Below are 21,787 nucleotides of genomic sequence, written 5' to 3' on the forward strand. Positions count from 1 at the left end.
TAAGCAAAAATAATATGTATATATTTCCGCGACCTTCTCTTTCTTTTATCTTCGTACTTTTACTTGAGATAATCTTCTTTTGTATTTAGTCGTACACTATCTGTAATACGAACATCATGTTACACTTACCGAGACCCTGGGACTGGGCATTGAGATATTTTACACAAATAAATGATAGAAATGCAAAATGCAATATATGTACTTCAATAATTGTTTCTTTTATTCTTTCCAAACACAATGCAAAGAGACATTTAAGTAAAAACCACAACGAAGCGTATTGCAACATTACTTCAGAAAACACAACAGAATGTTGGGAATCACTATTTAATACAATTAAAGACAATGAAAACAGTTATATGAAGTGCAGAATTTGTGGAAGAGATTATTGTATGACCAAACAGGAAAAACTCACACAACATTTAGATAGAGTGCACGATATAACAAAGGAAGATCACGACTTTATGGTTACACATCTTAATCAATATATCACATTTTGGCAGACACGACAATGCACAAAATGTAAAAGGATTTTTCAAGACACGCGTCTTCCTGTTTTCAAACAGCATTTTAGCCAATGTCAGGGGAATATGATGAATCTTCAAATCTAACTTTAACGAAATAATAGAAAAAGCAGTAAGTATTACAGTTTATGTTTTTCTTCATATTACTCACATATGCGTTTACGTACAATGAATAAAATTGTGTATAATATTTAACTATTCAAATATTTAGCATATGTATATCATAAATATAAATATTCAAGTCGGATGTGTAAAATTTGAACTGTACAAGTATTATAAGCATTAGAATCTCAGTTTTCTTAGTTAATACTATATTAAAATGATTACTTATTGTTAGCTAATTCTAAATTTAAATTTGCCTACTATTTATTAATCTTATAGTTGGTAATTTATTATAATTCGTGATACACACAATTTGTAATAATTCGCAATTTTTCTAAGTTATGTATAAATACAAAGACTAAATAATTCAACAATTATTTTTGTTTTTGGATAATATTTGAGTGTCAAATTTTTCATAATATCGAATATTTAAGTTTTTGAAGGGACTTGAATAATAAATATGTTTCATTATTAATATAAGATTTGAATATGATTTTAAAATATTGATTAATCCAGTAATTGTTACTTTTTATTCTGTACAGATCATTCAGCAATTCAAGCACTTTAAGTTTTAAAAAAGATGCTGAAACTGTTATACCACAATAATCAGTTGCAGTAAAAAGCTGCAGTAAGAAACATTTTGAGCTTGATAATTTAAATAATTTCAAAGATGAAAAAGAAGCAAACGTATATCCCTGATGACGATCTGTATTTGTCATTTTGATATGTAACTTAGGGTAGATTTACTGAAAATTTTTATTATTATAATCATATTAAATTATTAATTATTTATATAATTATTAATTGTCATTAATAATTATCATTTGTTTGTTGTAATACCGAAAATAAAAGTTTTATAAATTGTATACATCAAATAATTTTATCAGATAACTATTATAACGTATATCTTATTTATTTTCACATTCAACTAATTTATTTCGCATTTTCCTTTTTATCAACTTGATGATTTAAATTAATTAGTTTACCAAAATTTATGTTAATCAAATATGCTCTGAGAAATTGCTATTAATAATATGTTTGCGCTTATTGTTTAATATTTGCAATTGTGTGTGTGTGTAACTCTTTATATAATCTTTCTTTAATCAATTATAAATAAATAACCGAATCATTAATGTTAAAACATGCTAAGCAGATTTAGAATGTGTATCGATATTTTTATTTAAATAAAGAATCATATGTACTTCTACGCATGGCACTTGCTACTTTCTATTAGAGTCAGTATCTAAGTATTAGAGTCAGCTTTATTTAGCCAATTATTATTAATAATTATATTATTATCAATTGATTGTAATATAGGTAATTAAAAATGAAAAAGTCTCACAAATAAAATGATTTGATTTAGTATAATAATGTACGTCTCTTCAATTTATATTCCAACGTATATAGATTAATATGTAGGTAATCAAATAGTTAAAATTCAAAGTTTTTGAGGAAATTTAGATTTTATATCATTATTTATTTTTAAGCAAAAATAATATGTATATAGTTCCGCGACCTTCTCTTTCTTTTATCTTCGTACTTTTACTTGAGATAATCTTCTTTTGTATTTAGTCGTACACTATCTGTAATACGTGACGAACATCATGTCACACTCACCGAGAGCCTGGGACTAGGCATGGAAATATTTCATACGACAAGATGCTGAACGTGCAAAATGCATTATATGTACTAAAGACGTTGCTATCTTTAGTTTTACAAAAAGCAGTGCAAAGAGACATTTAAGGAGGGAGCACAACGAAGCGCATCGCAACATTACTTCAGAAAACTCAACAGAACGTTGGGAATCACTATTTGATACATTTCAAGACACTTATGAAGACAGTTATATGAAGTGCAAAATTTGTGGAGGAAATTATTGTATAAGCAAAACCTTATTTGACATTTTCGCTGAGGAAAAATCGTTCCCAAATTGACCAAAGAATCCATTTGTAATCGTTGGTCCGTTAGTTACCGGACACCCTGTATACTATAACGTATATAATCCTATCGATCTCTTGAGTAAGTTAACATTATTTCGCGTTGTTTGTAGGAAATAAAATTTCATACGTCAATCATCCATGTTTGTAACATAATATTCTATATTTATCATATATTTGTAACTTGAGAGTTTTGGGAAATTAAACTATGGTATAGTTTAATTTCAATTTAAATATAGACGCTGAATTCATTACATTCGATTAAAGATGTGGAATGATTTATTAGAAACTGAATGGACCGTTGATAATGCAGCAAGCAAATAGAGAATCGGCGACTTAATTATCGGAAATTGCTCCTACGCACTGCTAACGATAATAGCATTAATATAAACTGCGGCACGTATCGTAATTACGATATGCTTGCAAAAGCTCGACAACCTAAATTATTGCATGTCAAATGGAAAATGAAGCATGGAAATAAAGGATATAACTGTAAGCACGATTTGCGGGAAAAAAGTTAGCGTGTTCATAAATTTTTCAACGATATCAACGGGCAACCAATTATGTAAACGTCGCAATGTCGTTTGTATAAATTTCAATTCCGCTGGTCATTTTTTATAATCTCATTAAATCACACGATTATCAACGTCAATCTTAACAAACATATTACATCGATTAAAAAAAAATACATATAGAAAATATTCCTTTATTCCCTTATCCATTTCACTGTTATGCGGTCGTTGCATTAATTAAAAGATATACATGTGTACATGTGTGTATATTCCACCATTTACATTAATGTGTAATTGCTCGCTATTTCCAACGGTGGATTCTCAACGTTCTAATTATTAGCTCGCGATGTTTCAAATAATCTATCTCGTAGAGAAACTACTGCGCATATTAATCTCGAATGTGACTCGATTTTCGAATGGATTAAAACCAGTCGCCGTAAAATATAAAATAAAATGCGGCAGAAAAAGTCTCTCTAATTTTGTCCGACAATCACAAAAAGAAGAATTAATTTAATAAATAGAATAGATATTATATATTCATTTTCTTCGGATATTTGCTACGGAATGTTTAATAAGCTCGCGAGGGAAAATGCGACAAAAGGTGCGGAATAATCGACATACATAGGTACGTACAATATCAATTGTCGTTCAAACAACAGCCCGTCGTATCAGGAGATCCTGAAATTGTTAGGCGTACAGTATTTCCCCCGATATTAATCGGAGTTAGGGAATTAATTTCACTCCTATTACGAACGGTCGGAAAACTTGATTAGTATTCCCAGAGAGCGGCGCCGACACGCTGACGGCGGGTTTCTACGAATAGTTGGAAATCGAAGGTATAGGGTCTCGCATTTGCCATGCTATCTACCAAGTCGTTTTCATCGGGATCCACAGAGATTCCTTCTATGTTCCCTTCATTCGTTACGTATCGAGTAAATGAGACGAATAATTTTACAAAACTGTTCTTATACATATATTCAGGATAGAGTAAATTATATATCCGAAATGGCACACCTGTTAAATTTGTCTATTTATTGCTGAAATTAAACGCGGCGAGGTAGAATTTCAATAATAATTTTCGACCTCCGAGACTCATTGAATTATCTACATACTTTGGTCGAAATATATTCACCGTAACTTGAAGCAAATTTATATTGTAAAGAGGCTATAAATATACGATAAGAATAATATATGTATGTCGTTAAAAATATATATTAGAGATATACATTAATTTACGTGTTATTGAAGAAGAGAAAAAGATGTATCATTTCAAGTCGACTCCAGTTCGAGAGATAGAATCGTTTTCCTTTAACTTCGCCGGCGAGTTCTCGAAATTCCGGAATAACGGCGTGCAACGAGTCGGTCGAAAAGGGTCTTTCCTCTTGATCGAGAATCGCGACGTGAGACTACCGTCAATAATTCCGCGCGGTTTTTCCTTTTCTAAGCGGGGGCATCAATCGCAACGAAATAAATCGCGAAAAGTTGCAGCGGCTTCTCGATCTCTACGCGAGGCACAAACCGTTCGCGTTCAGGTCCGCGTCGAACTTCGCGGCTCTTGAAGACCCGAAAAGGATTTTCGCAGTCGCGTCGTGTCCTGCGCCCCAGGGACCTGCCTCCTTCGAATCAAACTTCGACGCCCGAGACGCCATTAGTATCCAACGAGTCTGCAAGTTTTCTCGCTCCATCGGCGTAGACGAGGTGAAGGAACGAGGAAGGGCTGCCTTGTGTGTGCTGGCCTTCCTTCCTATTCTTTTCAGGCTTTTTCGAGAGCTAAAGAGATCGTCCCGGTGGTGTACGTCCTCCCATTCCTTGCTGCCGAGTTTCCCCAAGACCGTCGTACAATTCCAGGTAGTGTTTTACGTGTTAACACAGAGTCGAGGTTTCTACCCAATACGATCTTGGAATGATTTAATCTTTTAAAGCAGAACAGCTCTTAGATTCGATGATCAAAAGATCGATGCAATATTAATAAGGAAATATAAACGTAGATATTTGAGAATCGCCAGACAGAATTTAAAAAAGTAAAACTCTTCTCTCGACCGTACTGGAAAATATTATTTATTAAATCACAACGTTTCGACCCTTCCTTGAGTCCTTATCAAGTGATTTGTGAAAATAAAAATAAAATTATAATTTTAAGATGTCAAGAACGAACATAGTGTCGGTTTGCCAACACGTTAAGACTCTTAGACGAGTTATGAGAGACGTCTCGCCAGTACGGTCGAGAGAAGAGTTTTACTTTATTAATAAGGAACTTTTTCGCTCCATTTGCATTTCAGTTTTAATCGTACGAGTGTTATATAGATAGATAGACGGTACGTAATAAAATTGATGATAAATTCTTGCAATCAATTTTCTTAGAAATATGTAAAAGAGAGCGTTAGATGTTCCGAGATACGATGTTATTCCATCTTCCAACGCGGCCGATCGACAGACATCCTCTTCTCATTTCTCGACGCGAACATCGCTGCGATATCCAGCAGCGTGTTATCAATCAATCGGCGGACATCCTCGTACCAGTTCGAATTTGCGGGCCGGCATTCAAGGATCATCGGTGATTCCTTGGAGTGCGGCGCTACCCTCTCTCATCAAACCCTGTCAGCATCCTCGGACTTCCCCGCTTCGAGCATCACGAATGGGTGTAACTGCGGAGCCGATTGTCCTGAATAGGCTTTCTCGCCAATCGAATCCGCCATTCGCCTCTTGGCAACCGTCGTTTCTGTCGTCGATGAAGAAAGGGAGGTGGCACAAGCCGACTGATGAAATTGAACGCGGCAGAGGCACCCTTGAAGACGTTCCATCTTTGGAACTGGCTGACATGAGCGAGCGCGGTAGTCGAGGTGTTATCCGTGAAGCACGAAATACGTAGAGAAGGAAAGGCGAGGTGACAGTGGTAGAGACGGAGGAGAAGATGTAAATGGCACGCTTCATTAACGTGAGTTACCGTCGCATCCATTATTCGCGGTAACCGGGCTGACAAGCGCGATTCCGCTCTGTCCAGAGTATTACCCGTACGGAAGCAGGACGGGAATCTCGCGGGCGCTTATTCCTCGTGTAGGTTGGAAAGAGACCGACGCGGGACCAAATTGGTACGAGCTTCTACCAAAGCCGAAGCCTGTCGCTGTCGCCCAGCTCGGTACGCTCTGCGGGTGTCGTCCCGGAAAACGTTCCGCGCGGAAGCGGCGCGTAATCGCGCGATTCCGGAGTAATGGAACCGGAAGGGAATCGCGCAGGCAGAGAAAGAGAGAGGTCGCGCACACGAGACCGTTTCGCATACCCGGCTATCCCACGTCTCGGTGATTAAGATTTTCATTAGTCTTGTTATCCGACGAGTGTGCCATATGGCGTCGACAGAACAGATATTGTCGCGACTTCGGTATTCCTCATGCTAAATGGCAATCGCAATGCGATCGAGGAATGCTTGTATTTGCACGAAGATTGATTGATCGACCGGAATTAAAGTTGCGTTTATCCAGGATTTTTCCATTCGTGAGAAAGTGTCGGGAAATATATATTTCAAAAATCGTTTACACATCTTCTGCTGTCTTTATTATCTATTATTATTCTTCTCTGCTCTTTTTGCTCATTCTTTATTTATTATTTTTCATTATTTTATGGGAAAAATGAATAATCTTATTGACAACGATGCATACGAATATTTTGTTTATTACATTGTCTTTGCAATTATATTCAGTAAGCAAGCGTGACCCGCTTTGTAATTTATATTAATGCCGAAAACGTACCGTGATACGGCATGAGTATTCACCAGCTCGGTTGAATTTCCAGCGTTCCATGGCAATATATACATTGTTACGTGGTTATATTTAATAAAGACTCGCGCGAGCACGAGCGCTGTTGTATTCCTAAGTTCAAAGTTCCTATGATTAAGATTTTCATTAATCTTGTTATTCATCGGCGTGACACGTATCGTGCCTTGCGTGCATTAGCCTGATACAATGCTTGTGACATCAAACAGACGCGATCTTTCATACCATACATAACTCTCGCAAGCCATAACGTCATATTACTTTGTCATAATGTCAACTTAGACTAGACTATACCGACTTAGTATTTGTGTAAAATAATAAATAAATATTTGTATTTATGTAATGCATATATATATATATATATACCCAAAAATGTAGACGCTGGCATGTGAGAAATGTTTTTGCTCATTTAACAATCTTACTTAATAGCAAGAAATGCTGATAAAGGATAGCCTAAAATGTCGACTTTCACGGTTTTTTCTTAACTGTGTTATTTCATGAGAATGACAAAGTTCTATGCGAATTTGTCACTTGTCGATTTTTGCAGAAATATTAGATAAAACATATTCTAGCGCCACGATCGATCAGTTCATTATCAATGTTCCTTCGATAAGAATAAATGATCTATTGCAGCTCATGAATAAGTGAATCGTGCCTGACGAGAACTAGTGAGAAAAATCGTATAAAAATATAAATTGGGAAGTTATTACCTGATTTCTCATACGACGAAATCTTTTACAGACGACGAATTGCTATTAGAGCATTGATCACCGTAAGATTTTTCTCCGATCTTATCGCACTTTAGAGTTATACAGGTCCGCACTTTTTCCCGCCCAAAAATATCTACCGAGATAAGAGGTCGAGAAACGAAGTTCGGGATCGTAAATCAGAAAACGGGGCGGTCAGTCGTGGCACAGAGCTTCATCTCGTGCATGAGCGTGATTTATGCGGTCACTATATGTGTGTGTGGCTGTGTGTATGCGTATGTGTGTTGTGTGGTTGTGGCCGCACTACGACCTCGAGCCGTCTTAGAAGTGGTTTCAGTCTGCCAGGTTACGTTATACACGTATGCCACGGATCAAACCGACGAAATTAGTAGCTCTTCCATAAATGAAAATTCCCATTATATACAAATAAAGAGGGTACCTTAAAAATTAATATTGATATTCGCGCGATGTTACTATACAGCGAAGTTTTGAAAATTAATTTTTAAAATTACTTTAAAAAAAGTAAATTTCAGAATAGCTTTCGCAACATGTAGAAATGAAATACATAATAAGATAAAATATTGAATATGCGTGAAAAGGACGAATATCTCTGACTCTCTGCCGAAAATCTCTCGAATCACCAGCTGGTTTCAAGCGCTGAAATAAATTTGTATTTTTCAATTTTTTTCTTCCTTTTTTTTATATATAGGGCGAATCCATTAAACAATCGCGAAAACAATAGTTTCTGAATGAACTCGAATCTGCAGCGTCGAGGGAAAAGGGCACAAAATGAAATTCTGATGCAATCGGTAGTGTGGAAGATCATAATGGAATTGTATTATGGAACTATTAAACCGAAAGAATACCGTCAATATCGGAACGGAACGGAAAATGGACGTTCTCTATCAAATATTCCATATTTTAATCTCGGCCGATTTACTTCCTTCCATCAACCTGACTCACAGTCACCGCTAATATTTTTCAGTAGTCTTCTGCGCCCAAAACAATCTGAATTTTATTATCGAACAATCTAATTGTGAGTGACAATATTTCAGCGACGATATACCTATCCGTCCTTTAACGTCAATATTTCGTTAAAACTACACATTTTACGCAAATATATGCGCATCGTATATTCGTTATGTTGTTCTGACGCTCGATAGGATTAAATAATGCGATTGAATAAATTTTATGAGATAAAAATTATTGTTCGACGTGAATTTCAACGTTAAATAACGTTTGTGCGATATTTCGAAATACTAATAACGCACATTCCAGCTGTGCACGGGAGCCCATCATTCTTATTTTACATTTTTCGCTTACGGGGATGCTATTTCTGAACTTCATCGCGCGATAAACTCGTGAAGCGAAATTACTATATCGTTCGAAGACGACTTAATTATTCCGGTAATTAATAACAGCGCCTTGCCGCGAGAAGCAGGCGCCGTATTATCGCTGTAATTAAACGAAACTGCGCCTCGCGCGGCAATATGTCGCCTATGAATGCGTGAAATAAGAACCGTGCCTTCTCCTACAACGACAAACTACTTATCCATCCCCGCGATATCGCCACCCTCTTTTTCCCGTGACTTACCTCGAGCTAATAGAATTCATTGGATTATGCATCGGAGGGTACTTAAATATAAGTGGTTAAGCGAATTACTCTGCACCACCCTTGGGCGATTCGAAGCCTTCCCTCGCAATACCGCACGAATATTATTATGCTAATCCATAACGCTGAAACTTTTATGGCAGCCACGATCGCGTAAACACTGCCGGCCGTTACTGCTCTCCACGGCGTCAAGTCCGCGGGAACTTTAATTAGATCGCGAATTAGCGTGCACGGTTCATTCGATTTTACAAGTATCCTCCTACCCGGGCTTGAAATGTTATACATCGTTGATAGATGCAGGCTTAAGATGCGTTATCAGTGAGTAGATTGCGCTTCTTTATGTTACAAATTGATTCAATATATCGGTATCTTTAATTAGATCTTACTCAAAATAATTTTTTCTTCCTACCCCAAATTCAATTTTTGTTTAACGTATAAAGCTGTTGCGGAACTTTAAATTGTAAACGTTACATGACGTGTTTCTTTCTTTTTTTTTTTTTTGCGGACATGTAATTATTCGGGAACGGAGAAGAGAGAGAGAGACGAGATGAAAAGGTCGGTGATTAGAGGCATGACAACGGAAACGAGAGATACTTTCTTTCTACGACAAACTTTTCTGCATTTGTCGTTTCGTTTGTATTTTCTGTTTCTGGTATTCAGATGAGTTTTGTATGAGTAATAATTCGGGCATCGCGCTATATCAAACTCACTATACTTTTTTCATTATTATATATATCCACATTTTCTGCGAGATATTCATTAATTATTATTTTAAGATTCCTCGAGAATTGTTATTTTCTTCAATAAACGAGAAGAATTTAAATTAAACTTCAACCATAGTCTCGTCTATAAAACATTATATCTATTAATTACATAGATAAAAAATGTTAATTAATTTTATATATTTATATATATCATCGTAGTCGTTATAAATGAATTGCGCCATGATAGATACTGATTTCAAACGATAATAGTAATTCATGCCGCACTTATCGATTATTCCTTTCCGATTTATATACGATTTCGCGCGCGGCATATTTCATAAATCTAGAGACCGCAAGCGGGCCGATTTCAAGCATCAACGGGGTCACAACCGTGTTGCTCGATCTTTATATCCGTAATGCGCGAGAAGAACCCGTTTGCAAATCTATGCACGATTCGATATTTTCGTTGAACGGAGAAGCGAGAAAGAGGAAAATTGCAGTTATGTTCGCCACAGCCGAGCCATCGACTTTCACTCGCTCAACCCATTACGCATATTGCAAATTTATTGGACGGGCGACAAATTTCGCGAACATGTTTGCGGGCGTATCGAGAGAGAGAAAAAGGAACAAAGAAAAAAAAACGAGAGAGAGAAAATTAATGCGCGGTTGCGAGAGCGGAACCTGATACGAATAGGGAAAAAGAGAGGAAAAAAGAGAGGAAGAACGCGGGTGTCGATGGTAAAAGGTGGGGCACAGTGTGACGGAGCCTGTCGCAATATCCTGCAACCAAAGCCAATAAATAAAAGACGGCTTGGCCGCAGAATTAAAACACATATATCACGATATTGGCCACGCGTCTCCGCATTTCCGCACTTTTTATCCTCGACGGAGCTCGCGCTTTGCCACCTCTATCTTCCTTCTGTTTCTCATTCACTCTGCATCTCTCGACGAGAGCCGATCTACGTGCCAATTTCAGCATGAAATTAATCTCGATCGAATGCTGATTGCAATATAATTTCGCGGTCACGGTGATTTCCATTCATTACGATCGTTGAAAGGTGCGAGCGTGTTATAGCGGGTAATTCGGTTTTATTTCCGTTTTAAACGTCCGATAACTCTTGGTGGTTGAACGTCTCGACGCGCTCATCGTTTATATATTAAACGAGAATTGACAGCTTGATTCACGAAAGGGATGATTCGTCATTCAATGCACATTACTTATTGAGATTTAAGCGCTGCGATGAGGCGCACCAAATAGAGGTATGGAAATTAGTCACTACGCGATTGCAAATGTAAAAAATTTCAATATTTTTCAATTCGATGATAAAATTGAATAGAATTTAATTAGAACAGTCGCAAAATACCATGAATATATATCAAATTTATTATATACAATATATACATATGTATATGTATGTATATATATAATATTTAATATAATATTTATATATCATAACGCAATATATAATATATATATATATATTTTAGATTGGTGATTATATATTAATATTTATATTGTCTTTGTGAGAGATAAATAAATACATCGCAGTAGAAAAAGATTTTAATTTGATTGCAAATTATTACGTGCAAACTAATATGAAAAAAATTCATCGGAAATTCTGGTAAAAGGAGGAGAAGGTTGGCTACATAAATAGAAAATTGTATTTCTAGAACCGAGATGAAGCAACTCGTTACACCGTCGATAAAATTACGACGAACGGGAAAAAATAACCGCGAAAGAATAAATGCGCTATAGAAAGTGCAGTGAAATAAAGAACTCCATACGAACTAGTTTAAAAAACTAGCAAGTTTAAAAATCTTGTGCTTCGCACCTGATTCCGAGCTGTAATAATATATTTCGAAATTCTCCCAGAAAGAATTCCAGACGGAAGTTTTTCTGCAAAGTTTACACATGCAAACATTACGGCATAACAAACTGAACATTTTCCATTCTATACTATACGTCTACAATTTTTATATTAAATTTTTGTACACAGTAAAGAAAAGTGTTAATTTGACTAAATTTTTCAACCAAATCACTATTTTGATAATCGAATATATATAGTAGTATTTAAGTCAAATATATGCTTTGTTAGATTTAATCAGAGATGCTGATTAATTAATTACTTTTTAAATTAATTATGACATTTAATTACAAACAGATGTAATTAAATGTAATTAAAATATTTTGAATTGACGATTAATTTTAGAAAGATTAATTAGAGATCGTTACAATGACGATTGATATAAGCTAGATTAATCGAAGATCGCTTAATTAACGATTAATATGATCGAAGTCAATTAAAGGTTATTTAATTGACAATTGATATAAACGAAATTAATCGGAGAGCGATCGATTAAATGATTAATACAAGCTAATTTAATTGAAAATTTCTCAATTAAACGATTAATATGAGTTAATTTTAATTAGAAGTACTTTAATGGACGATTGAAAAAAACAGATTCAATCGAAGACAATTCAATTGACAATTGATTTGAGCAGAAACAATTAAAAAGTATATAATTGACGATTAAATATAGCAAATTTAATGCTAATCTCGTCCATTAATGATTGACTTAAGAAAATCGATATAATTTCTCTATTTCCATTTAAATTTAAATTCAGTCATGTTATAATATCATCAATCAAACATCTTCGATTAAATTTATTTAAATTTTATTAATCGTTACACATAGTTAATTAATGGAAATAGAGAAATTATATCGATTTTCTTAAGAGATTCGCATTAAATTTGACCTCTAATTAATCTTTCTAAAATTAATCGTCAATTCAAAATATTTTAATTAAATCTGTTCATATCATTTCTTCAATTTTAAAAAATTTAATTGATATTTTGCCAACTCTGGATTTAATATGTAACATTTAATTTAAATATTTTTATATGTTGAATTAACAAAATAATAAAGATTTAGTCAAGTTAACACATTTTTTTATTACAGCGTATGCATCGTTAGAATATATCGATCATATACAATTATTCCTTACAAGAGAATAAATTGTCAATTTCCATAGGAATTTTTTATCAATTGGCTGAGGCTGACGCGAGATTCGATACGACGAGAAGAATGAAAAGTGCAAGAGAGTTCATTGACAAATACGCAATGCGGTTTCTAAGAGCAGGTATTAATGCGCCATGGAATACATAATAAAACGCGAAAGTTCCAGTTTCTCGATGAAAGCACCAAAGTCCAATAACGACTCCGTTGCATTCGTCTCTAGATTCCGTTCGAAGCGCAACGCTCGAAAGTGTTTCGCGGGTCGGGCCAAAGCAATAAAACTTTCGAAATCTCTTGAGGGTTTCGAGGACGATGTTACGTTCCGCGCAGCTTGCTCGGGAGCGTGTACAGCTCATGAATATTTAATTCCCGGTAGTGGCGAATCGAATGTTAACAGTGTGCAAAAACCGACAGCAGAGAGAGAGGACAGGGACGAATAGAGAAATGCAGGGGATATAGATAGAAACGGAGAAGGGGGTAGAATCGAAATCGTTGCTTACACAGCACTATATAGTCGATATCTAAATAGTTGCTGCAGTGCGACCGTCTGTTACGATGCCGGAGATCTCGTTCCAACAATTCATACATATACGAAAATTACGACGCTGCTGTCTCAATAAAACGCAAATTATTTTGCTTTGCATTCGTGTCGGATCGCGAAAAACGATTAATCCGGAGAAACGTAATCCAGTCTGTCTCAATTCTCATTCTGATACGTGGAGCTTATATTAAACCATGCGTAAACGTAAGAAAAAAGAATGAAAAATCGATAATCTGTTTCTGTCTTTCGATTTATTCGATTGTTTTCACATTTTTCTAGAAAATAGGAGAAAATAAGAGAGAAAAATGTTACGGTTTAAAATATTATATTTTTTGCCACATTTTATGTCTGAATATTATTGCACTTTTTTATTTTCAAGTTTATGGATAACAATGCAATGTAGAAAAGAAAAGATTTTCACAGGCTACATGTGAACACCAATAGTCTAATTAAGACGTTGCTTCTGCTTGCATCGCCTACATTCCATCACAATCGCAAACACGCATTACAACTAGTTGGAGATCAACAAAATTAATCAATAACATCAAACATTTGTTCTAATAATGCTTCGATACCGTATTTGCTAGCGGCTTATTCAATGAACAATCTTCACAAATTTTGAAACTTTTATAGAATTAAACCTATTAATCGTTATCTATACTTTTATTTTTGAAGCTTAATTCGTGAGAATACATAATAACCTTAATCGTTTATAATTTAGAAACTAATTTCATTCGTAGATATTTAATTAAGAAAAGGTCGCAAATTTAAACAGGTCAAATAATCTATTAGTAAAATTTAATATGATAAAGGTTTGAGACAGTCCGCATATAATTTGGTTGCGTGATAAAAACGATCACCCGAGTTCGATCAGAGCAAATTTAATTTTCTTCCACGCCTCTCTTTGACGCGTCGCATCCCTCGTCGAGATTGACCCGAATTACGTCAACAAACTTCTGCAGGAAACTTGTGAAACGTTAGAGAACGCGGAAGATGACATGACATAATCGATTACGCCGACACACACATCTTAACTTTTGACAAGCTGTGCTTTTAAGCTATTACATCCCAATAAGAATCCATAGTCGTTTTAAAATACTTCTTATTTTTATTTTTGTAAATTCAGAAAATGCGATTGTACTTAACATCGCATTAAGCTAAGTCAATACAATTATTTTTTATTTACTTTTTTCGATATTTTTTCTCTTCAATTTTTTTCATCTCACAATTCTTAAGTAAAAACCTCTCTAAATGATCTATAATTTACGATAAGCACAAATAGAATTTTATTTCTAAAAATAATATTTGAACATATAAAATATTTATAAATCAATATATCAGGATATATGTATTCATACGAATATACATAAAATTATAAATAGAATTCTATTTTGAATTGTATCATAAATTTGACAAATTGTCTAGAGAAACCTTAATGCAAGAGTTTAATAAGAGCACTTGTTAAAACACTATAATTTCGAGGCAGACAGCAAGTTGTTAAATCAAACTTAACTTGATGCATACCAACTTACGTCACACATAGATATACACGAGAGTGCAATAATTAGATCTCTCTGTATTATTGTATTACGTAATAGACCGAACATGTCGTCATCTGCGTCACCTTATTTCTGACAGTCACGTGGATTCGCAAACACCTAATGTGGTTACATGTACATATATATGGAAGGAAGCGAACGGTGAATTAATGTTTCGGTTTGCCGAGGAGACGGAATCGTAGCATAGTAAGTGTAGTGCTTTCGAATGTAGCGCATAGTTCCTCTAAGAACTAATTAACGAACAATTAAAATTAATTTCACGCCCGGTTGAACCGGAGTTATCCGTACGATCGGCGGTCGTCTCGGCATAGCTACAAGTCAGAGGGAACCGGGCAGCCACGAAAAGATAATTTCATGCATAAATTAGACGGAAATGTAAAAGTTCGAGATACGCAGTTATACCGCGAATGACCCAGCGCAGCAGCTTGTGGTGCGCTTCGAAATTTATTTCGCAAGATTCTTTAGCTGCAAAATATGCCTGGTTTTTTTTACATCGTCTGGGAATTTAGATCTTTAAATACCAATAAAATTTTAAATGAGAACAAATTTAAATATGTTTAAAATCAAATTAGAATAGAGCAAAGTTGAAAAGAAAAATATACAGAATCTTAAAAATATACGCGATCGGAAGAACGATTATTTTCCTTTTAATAGAATGAAATAATACTTAAAAGGAAATAATTATATAATTGCCTTCAGAAGAAAATTGATAATAATAACAAGTATCTTATTCATTTGTATTGGCAAAACGGGATTCTCTGTTTGTAGGTCAGTATTTTGCGCAAGATAAAATAGTGTCACAACTAAATGATATTGTTATAGAATGAGAACGAGAGAAAGGGAGAGCTATTAATATATTTTGAGAAATTACCGAGATTACGAACGCGCGACGTCAGCTTCTTCGGAAATGTCTTATGAGCGAGAAGGAAAAAAAGATCGCCCGATATGTTCAACCATTTCTAGAACGTTTTGAGCGGCAATGTCCTCGAGTTATGTTCCGCGGTACACGGAAAGAAGCTTATCCCGAAGATGCATATCCCGAGATGCAGCGCGTCTCGGGCACTTAACATATAAAATGGTATCTGTTTTTCAACTTTCACGCGATAAGCTCTGAATTATGGGCGTGAATACGAAACAGCCGGTCGATTATAAAGCAATTCTTTTTTCCAGAAAATCAAGAACGTTACTGCTTTCACTCTGTCGTCTTCGTTTCTAAAGTCAAGTGCTATCGACATTCTTGACGAAAGCCATAGAACGAACAAATTACTTATTTACGGTATAAATTCGATACCGTCAGGAACTTGAGAAATTTCCATGTCGATAGAAAAAACATCTGCAGTTAAAAAAAAAATAAATTGACAATGAAATTCTTCCAGCTAGACAAAAGCAGCTTTGATGTTCCGGATTATCGAACGACGCATGCGAAATGATGATTTGTCTCGTGTCTTCCTGAAAATAGACGCAGCCGTATCGGCAACCGCCTTAATCCGCAACCCTAAATCTAGTAATGGCCATCTGCGTTGTAACCCTGCCACGTGATCGTGTTACTCTGCTATTAGTCCAAAGTAGCCATTAATTATCTTGTGAAATAGCACGATCCGGACTGATCTCCTCTCGAGCGATACATCGTCCGGAAATACACATGCAGATATTTCACTATTTCGAATAATTAAATAAGTTCTTATGCTGGTCACGTACTGCTCGGTATATCTAATTATGCGACTCGTTTGTACGGCAGAATGCTAAATGTTTGACAAGTCGCGAATTCCGTCGGCGGATCATTCAGAAAGCGTCCGACAGAGACGACGACTTTGTCATTAAATTAACTTTCAATTATTAGCGTTCATATTCGTATTTCAGTTTTCAGTAAATGCAAAAAACATTGATGTGCCACTGTTAATACTGTTAATAGTAAACAAAAAAATGCAATTACACATTTTTATTAATATTTTATACAAGTTCGTGCAAATATGTGTGTGTGTGTGTGTATGCAAGAAAATTAATTAAAAACCACGGAAATTCTGATGATTAAGTATAGAATTAAATTAAGAACAGCACAGAAAAAGAAGAATGGCGCAGAATCATTAATGGAACAATTATCGTTATAACGCGGAAATGTTTTTCTACATGTAATATGCATTAAATTTCGCATATATATAGTTCAAAAGAAGAGATTTATAGTTGTTTTTTTTCATGCTGTTTAACAAGCAACTGAAAAATCATTTATGCTGCTTAAAACAAATAACAAAACAATAATAAACAAAATAAACACTTTTTACATATCTTGCTTTGTGTATATGGAATATAAACATTTGATAGAATTTCTGCATATATGAAATATAAATATTCGATAGAATTTATGTGCCGATATTGCATGAGCAATCATAAAAATACCTTTTCAACATAAAATGGATAGCAGCCAATTCGAAATAAAAAAATAGCTAGATGAAATGATCTTTATTGCGTGATTTACACAATAACTAATATCAATTTTACACATCAATCCTTTTGAGGGAATAAATTCACCATTGGCGAAATTGTATCGAATACAAAAATAATACTGGCCACTAGCGAGAGTAAAATTCGATTCACTTCGATTTTATTTGCCGATCGTAGTAGACTTTAATTCGGTTATAATAATTGTTACACGAGTATTTAATTGAATTTCGTATATCTGATACTTGATGAATGTTGCTTAACAATCGTTTCAATTTTATACGATAACAAACGCGACTACGAAATTATATACTGTAATAATTAAATTTATCATACTTCAAATGCCGCAATAGCTTTGCAGTGTGCATGGCAATATCGGATTAATTCATTGGCCGACTATACATTATTATCGAGATCAAGAGATGTTAACAGTGCCGATCCGAATTTACTCACATTGCACAAAAGTAATGATGATAATATTGTAAATAATTATAAATAATTTTTGCGCTAAGGCAATTTATGTTAAAAAAAGAGACATTGCACGTTAAAATAATGTCAAGCGACACAATGAGTTTCAGTGAGATAGCACAGTTTGCTATTCACAGCGAAATTCTATTAGCCAGTTTGAATGTTTTTACCTTAGTGTCAGTCGAGCTTCGAAATAATTACAAATTGTAATTACCCGTGCAAATCTGCGCGAAACGCGTAAATTTAATTGCTAATAATAAAACGTTTCTATTGTCAACGATTGACTCTTTGAACATTAGGTATTTACACGTTACGTCATTAATCTCCATCCGGAAATTAATGCTTAATTTAATATTTGTATCAAGCTAGCATTTTTACGTCTACATGCTTATAAAGAGAAATTTTAAACGAATAAACATATTTATAACATTTTGTCAAAGAATTTGCGCTCAAATTATAATAAATATTCTTTATAAACTCATATAGCATTCATATTGCTATCTTATATACAATTTACCAGATTTTCATGTATTCACATATTCAGACATTTTTATATGCTACCGATGGGTGCAGCTGTCAGTAATGTGGATAAAATCGATCGTGGAAACAATACCTCGAAACCGACAAATAGACTAGCGCGACGCAGGGTAGTTTGGCTATGGCCGCAAACTTTTGCCAAAAGTTAACTTTTCAAACTGTTTCTCGAGGTTCCGTCGAAAAATTCGAAACAAGAAATCGCTACACCGATCTTATCGATTACTTTGTCGAAAGTGGTTACCCGTGGATTCTCTATACATTGCGTTTGTCTTTAAACCAAACGACAGATTGATAAATCATCAATTATTATTAATTTTTGTTTTTATTATTATTAAAAATTTTACTTTAATTACCAAATTTACTATATTTTTATGTTTAACAGATTTAAAGAATTTAAATCTTGTAAGTTAATCTCTAAGCTATACTATATCTCGCGTGTTTTTAAGGAAACACACATAGGATATCTGTAAGTGAACCAGAAAAAACTTTGCGTACTAAACATTATTGTCACCCGAAATCCCCTTTTGATGTTCGAAATATACACGAGTTTTCGACCATATGTCCGATAAATACGGATTGACAGAGAAACGACGGTGGAAAAATCCACGGGGAACGCGGATTCACCTATCTCAGCATGTGCGAGCACAGCGTATTTTCTTTCACATTTAAGTCACGCCACGTGGTTATATCGGTCTCGAAGGAATCGGAGTTCGCCGGAACGGAAGATTTCCAATCCTTGACAGACGCTGGCTCGAATTCGATGTTATCGTTACGCATAGTCGAGAATTAAAGAGGAAGATAGCAAGAGATACATGTTGTACTTATGTATTATGTACATATAAGACGTTTCCTCTCTAGATGTTAGTCTTTTACTCACTTTTTTGTACAAGCAACATATACAAAATTTAATCTGTATTCTAACAACAGATTCTATATCCTCGAAATATTTTGCATTTAAATTAGACTCTAATTAGATAATTATTTTAACAATTAAAATTTTATTATTTTTATATTATTGTTATAAATTTACTTATCAATTATAAATATTTAAGAATTTTGTCAGCCATAATGTTAATAATTGTAAAAAATTTTTATTAAAATTGACAATTTAATATGACACATCAATCTTATAAATCTTAAATATATTCTATTTAAATTGCTCTCCCTAAATTGCATCAAATATTTATTTCGTTAAATAGTTGTTACCTTGATACGTTTATAAATCTTTAATTATTAAGGCACTAATTTTTCATAAAGAATGATCATATTTTGGAGGTCTAACAACTAATGTCGTACGACTGCCTTGCATACGTAGTGCACATGATATGATAGCAAAGGTTTCTTGTTATCCCAAAACATCACTATCTCAAATATAAATATTTAATGCTTTATAAAATATTTATGTCATGTCGCGAATATGCTGTTCCTGATATTTTTAATTAATTAGTAATAACGAAAAGAGCTGCATCTCATTGTTTTCCATTATCTAAATTATTCGATCTGACGATTTGAGTGTTACTCCACTTTTACAATTCAAAGATGATAATAAATTAGATATTGACGAAAAATTTAAATTGTGAAATATATTCAATAAACATTGTTAACAAAATAATTGTCGCCAATAATATAAATTACGAAATAAATTAAAATTGCTATTTTCCTATCGCTCCGATATCTACAATATTTGAAATAAATAAGTCGTACGATTAATCTATTTAAATAAATTATCTTCACATTTTTGTACGTTTATAAGTCGTTAATAGTAAAAATTAAGTAATCGCTAAAACTGATAATTAGTTAAAATTATTTAAAGATAATAATTATACTTTCTTTTGATGCTATTGCAATCCCATCTTGAAAGACAATAATATAATGACTCTAGAATCTGGAACGATTACTCGTACCTGCTGGCTTGAGAATTTCTTGCTCCGTGAGATTTCTTATGATTTATTAAGAATTATTTCTTTTTGTTAAAATATCAAATTATTTTAAAATTTATATACAATAATAATAATAATAATAATAATGATAATAATGTAATAATCAAGGTTTGAGTAAAATATATGATTTCACCATCGATTTCGCCTCTTTTTCTTTCTCTATATTTTCTCTTTTTCCTCTTGGTCGCCATCTTTCTCGCACGATTTATTTCATTGCCGGTACTAGAAGAAGCTTGCAACGTCTACGACGGATTCTTTGCGACGTGAGAATTCCGCCTCTTTGTAAAACGCCTGAAAATTCTGGCGGAAACGAGAGACCGACGGCCATACATATTACAATTCTGATACTTTTTCTGATGAAAAATCTAGGCATCGAGAAATTATCTCAGTATTTTCGGCATACAATAAAACATATATGAATATCATATACATCTTAGACTATTATCTCGCATTTTCTCTCTTCATTTACGTCTATCTAGCACATTGTTATTTCAAACTGCAATTTTGTCTCTTGTGATTCTTATAAACCAGATATATTCAATAAAAAATTTAAATAATGACTTATTCATTTCAAACGAAGTATATATATATATCATAGCTGTCGAATAATTCAAATACATTATTATAATTACTCTAACGGAGAGAGAGAGAGAGAGAGAGAGAGAGAATATTCAAAATTAAATAAATATTTAAGAGTTTCTACGTCAATCTAACAATAATGAGAGATATATTATATAAAATATGAGACATTATTTTATTATATATTTTCACGATAATAATTATTGTAGAATATATATTCATTGTCAATTTGTTTTGGTAAAATATTTCTGACAAATCAACTATAACTTATAATTATCAAAGACACATCAGAGCAATTCTAGACTTTAAAGAATTGTGCAACGTGTCACTTTAAATTTTAAGTGACTACTTAAACTTAAAGTTCATCTTAAATTTGGATTCGACCAATCGTTGTTTTCGATCTAACACTAAGTTATGCTCTATTTAAACTTTAAGTAAGGAAACTTTTGGCTTGAAATCTCGAACGTGATCAATTTTATATAATATGTATGCACTTTCTCAAAAGACGGTGGAGACAGAAAAATCTTAATGTCTCCCGTTACGAATTATTCACCGCTAACAGTATAATAAAAAAACACAAAATATTATTCTTTGCGTTCTATATTTTTGTTATTTTTTCAAAGGTACAAATAAACAACTACAACATTTTTATCATGGCAGAAACTCTCGATTGGTATCTATCATTCGTGTAAAATAATCGTTTATTTTGTCGTGTTGTAAAAATAAACAATCGTCAGAATTAAATTGAGGGTATAGATGAATCAAGCATGTTAAGAGAACATAGAAAAAAATATTGTCTCCTTTATATATGAAATATTGTTTATTCAAAAATAAATTTAAAAAAAAA

The 21,787-nt window shown here is 33.8% G+C and overlaps 2 long non-coding RNA genes across 2 annotated transcripts in view; one reads left to right on the top strand and one right to left on the bottom strand.

Moving 5' to 3' along the window:
• The window catches only part of LOC146722667 (uncharacterized), a 192,093-nt gene that overhangs the window by 18,094 nt on the left and 152,212 nt on the right, over positions 1-21,787 (bottom strand). The gene's annotated exons all lie outside the window — the stretch shown is intronic.
• Positions 45-1,994, top strand: LOC146722669 (uncharacterized). Its single transcript, XR_014925011.1, has 2 exons — positions 45-633; positions 1,166-1,994. It is a non-coding gene; the product is annotated as an uncharacterized LOC146722669 (long non-coding RNA).

Source organism: Nylanderia fulva, unplaced genomic scaffold (assembly GCF_048542155.1).
Source record: "Nylanderia fulva isolate GAGA-0341 unplaced genomic scaffold, ASM4854215v1 Scaffold29, whole genome shotgun sequence".
NCBI lineage: Eukaryota > Metazoa > Arthropoda > Insecta > Hymenoptera > Formicidae > Nylanderia > Nylanderia fulva.